We start from the raw sequence: 4,528 nt of genomic DNA, 5'->3' as shown, positions 1-4,528 counted from the left end.
GATCTGGGAAAGGGAGAGGGATGGGGCAGGGTACACAGGGTAAACACGATGAGCACTACAGAGACTTTCAGGTCCTTACACGACAGGGACTTTCAGGAAGGAAAGCAGAGAATTTGAAGGAGGTTGGTTTGGGGTGAATTAGCGGGAGTAGAAAAGATTGTGGTTTTGGATGGAGGAAGATAAAAGATGGTGGTGAGCAGTTGCTTTGAAGATCTGGAGGGAAGAGTGGGATTGAAGTTAGTGTACGAGTTTGTTCCAAAGGTGGGGAAAAAAGAGGAATAAAAGAGTGAAGGTGAGCAGTGATTCTAGGTTTTGGTAGTTTTATCAGAAGTGGGTTGCTGGTGGACTTTGAGCGCCCTGCGGAAACATGGGGGGGGGGACCATATCACAGACAGAGCAGGGGGTGGGGTGAGGCTGGAGTGGAGACGGTAGAAGACAGAAAGACCACCGACCTGCCTGTGGTGAGAGTGAGAGGAACAAAGACTCAGCCTCATCGCAGGAGATACCAATGATTCTAAATGGTTTGCTTTCCACAGCGTTTTGTCGAGAAAGGTGAGAGGCAGGAGCACCAGCCCAGGGAAGAGCAGTACTCCATCAGGCTGTGGATGAAAGCTTTGTATGTGGTCAGGAGCTCAGGTGTGCCAAAGAAGGACTTTGCACGATGGAGGATGCCCAGTCGGCGACTGGCTTTGGAGGCCAGTTTGGAAATGTAGATTTCCCAGGAAAAATCATGGCAGATAGTGAGACCCAGAAGATTGAGTGAAAGGATTTCTTCAAGAGGATTGTTGAGAAAGTAGATGGGGAGGGGGGGTCGGGGGGAAGGGGAGACGTGGGGCGGGGTGGGGGAGGTCCAGACAGTCCTTTTGGAGAGACATAGTGAGAGTGTGAGATTTTCCAGGATTGAAAGACATGTTCCATTTATTGGACCTGCTTGTAATTTTATCCAGATCTGCAGAGAGTGAAAAGGCTGCTGCTTGCTGATCTGAGGAATGACAGATGGTACGGCAGAGGATGGAGTCAACAGCAGAGATAAAGAGGATTTTCCAAGTTTGATTTGAAAACATGTGAAAACTTTGCAAGGGGTGCGGGGGGGGGGAGGGGGTAGGTGGGTTGAATACTTCTTGCAGGCCACTGTAGAATTCCGTATACATTATTTAGGAGAAGGCCTCATAATTGTCATATTTCTTCATTTGCAATAGACCTGGACACTGGCGTCCATGCACAGGCCATTTGTGTCTGAGCAACTGTATGTTTGTTTGTCCTATGGTGGAAAGATAATAACCTCACAATATGTTGATGTGCAATGGTTTTTTTGTATTTAAATATCCCATAGGAACCTTACAGCTCTTGGTAAACTTCCACAATGGCCAATAATATTTCTTCTCCAATTCTCAATTTTCATGACAATGTTAATCTTGGGGAATACCCGATTCAATATCAATGCTTAAATAGGTAAACAACGTTTTCTCATACATAATGTCATGTGTCAGAAATGGAATATCAAATGCTGTGGTTTATACATCAGAATTAGAGAATACATCCATGGGGTTTGTTTTGACACAAAGTACATTCAGAAGTTATCAGTGTATACCTAAGGTTAAATGGAAGTTTCCTCTCAAAATTCTAGAGAAGGATGTTAATAGGCTGCTGATAGGTAATGGAGAACCTGATAAGAAAGTTAAAAAAAATCCTTTTGTCCACAGTCACAGAATTGGAAAGTGTGACAATCTCCCTAAATCGTTAAATAAAGGAACATTTTATTGTTAATACATATGAAGTTTGTTTTCACTGAATTTTTTAAAAATAAAGTGTAAACAGTCAGCTAAATGCACAAAGAAATTGAGATATCTAAAATATTTGGGACAGCTTTGTCAGCATCATGTGGCCACACAGACTCATGGAGCAACTGTTTCCTTTTTATCCTCTCCAGGAATAAGATTTCACTCCTTTGTCCCTTTGTCTCGTCTGTGTAATCATCTCTGATTTTTCTATCATGGTCTTCCCTTCAGCCTTTCTGGGCAGAAGCCCATTATCTTTTATAGTCTTACTCATACTGCTCCCATTGTTTGTCTGTTTTGGTCTATGTATTGGACTCTTCAACCTGCTGTCAGTTTCTTGACCTTCCTCTCTTTGTTGTCCATCTCTTACAAGAGCCAAAACGTTTTCTACACAAAATCGAGGCTTTTCGAAGAGCAAGATGAGAGAAGATATAGGGGGATAATATACTGACAGTTGGACTGTGGGGAATAGACAAAAATGTGGCACATGGACAAACATGATTTAACTTTGCAAACCAAACAAAAAGTAAATAAACGTTTGTGTGAGTTATATGGAATCTAAGTAATTTATTGCAATTTCTTGTCAAAAATCTTGATTCTAGGGTTGCAATGCATCAAAAAATGCGAAACGATTGAATCTCACCAAAGTCCAGGACACATGCAAAATTTTGATGAGGTGTATATACATATATATATATATATATATATATATATTCATATATTTTCTTCCTCACTAACCTATTTAGTATTTTTGAAAAATATAAATAAATATTTGTTTGCCTTGGACTAATGTGAGTATTAATTTGGATTAATTTGGCTGAGGCCGAGTGAAGGGAGATCGAAGTTGATTATTCCTGGTATGTGAAAGACTCCGCAATGCCCATGCCTGCAAAACAAAATGCTGGCCACATTTTCCATGCAATCATAATGTAACTTTGTTTAAAAAAAAAAAAATCTCCATAGGTAGACAATCCGATTTTGAAAGTTTGGTGTCAATTGCTCAAACAGTTGCAGAAGAAATGAATTTAAATGTGAATAAAGGTTAAAAGTGATGGCGGAAGAAAAAAAACATGGGGGGCGGGGAGGGGGGAATGAAGAAAAAAGAAAGCTGACGTTCCATAACATGGTCGAGGATGGTTGTAGATGCCTATCCCCCATATTTATCAATATTATAAAGCAAGAGTGCCTGTCCATCCATCTGTTTATGCCCGAACTACTCCCTCAGTTTTGGAGCTATCCACATGAAACCTTCTGTGGAACGTTTTGTGGTCTCAGCGGATGTCCGAAGGTGTGTGGGAGGTTTCATAAATACCTCAATACAATTATATTATGATTTAGATTTTCGACGAAACTGCTCCTGATCAGGGAGTACACAAAATCACGGGTTCCAGAGAAACATTCACTGGCTTGATAATATCTCAATGTAATTGTGATCTTGAGTTTCCACCCAAACGACCCCGCTTTTATCAATTCTAAGATGGGTGAGAGGTTTCATAAGTTTCTCAATACAATTATGATTTTAATTTTTGATCCGTAAGAAGTGTTTGGTGTCCGCTTTTTCTCGCCGGCAGATTTGTCTATATTGGGTGTCGTGTGAGAACTGCGCCAATATTCTTTCGCCTCACGAGTGTTTGTGTTTTGCTATATTAATGGTATAGTCATATTTTGAAATTGGAATGATGCTGTTTGGAATGAAAATATAGAGAGATTGAGTTTAAGGGAGAATGAGGAAATGATGTGAGGGTTTCCACCCGTGACATTCGTGGATTTGGCATTTGTAGTTTCACTAGCTGCAGTAAGTTTTTAGATCCTCGTGGAGGATCTCTAAGTCTTACTCACGTTGTTGTTCTTCATCTTCTTCTTGTGGACTTTTTTGTTTCACAGCCTACAGTTTTCATCAAAACTTCCTGAAACTTGGCATATATGTGTAAAAATACCCCATGCAGACAGTAACCATCTCCGATTTTGGAAATTCTTCTGAGAAAAAAAGTTATGACGTCAAAATATCTCCGCTAATGGAAATCGTCTAAAAAATTATCTCAAACTAGGCAAGCTTTTTGAATTCTGTTGGCGGGAATCGAACAGGGAATATGACGTCATCTCAATTTTTATGACATCATTCCTATTTTTTGACATTTTTGTTTCACAACCCAGAGTTTTCATCGGATCTTTGTGAAACTTGCCATGCATATGCAGAAATCCCACGCGCAGGCAGTAACCATCTCCGATTTTGGAAATTCTTCCTAGAAAAAAAGTTGACGCCATAATATCGCCGCTAGTGGAAATCACCTATACCATTATCTCCGAAACGAGGCAAGCTGTTTGAATTTTGTTTGCGGGAATCAAGCCGGGCATTTGCACAGATAATTTATCGCAAACCTGATACATCACAATGACATCATATTCGTTTTTATGACGTCATCATTAAGAGGACGAGGATCTTAGCTCATTTGCTCAAGTCATTCACGAACCGGCTGACCACGCCTGACATTTGACTGAAGGTGTCACATGAAAGTGGAATTTATTAGTTCATGGTTTGGCATTCGCTGATTCTGCATTGCATTTCCCTTTGCGATACTTCCCTTGCAGAGCAAGGGTACGTCGCTAATAATATATTGTAAATATTTCCTTTTTTGTATAACTTTTTAAACTTCCCCTGTAAATAATCAATTAACATTTATTTGCAAGAGGTCACATGCCTTGAAGTCGTTATTAATTGCCATGGTAAAAATGATTTCTAAAATTTCGAT

Source organism: Eptatretus burgeri, chromosome 1 (genome assembly GCF_056783735.1).
Source record: "Eptatretus burgeri isolate ZD-2024b chromosome 1, Ebu_testis_v1, whole genome shotgun sequence".
NCBI lineage: Eukaryota > Metazoa > Chordata > Myxini > Myxiniformes > Myxinidae > Eptatretus > Eptatretus burgeri.
Note: the sequence above shows the minus strand (reverse complement) of the source record.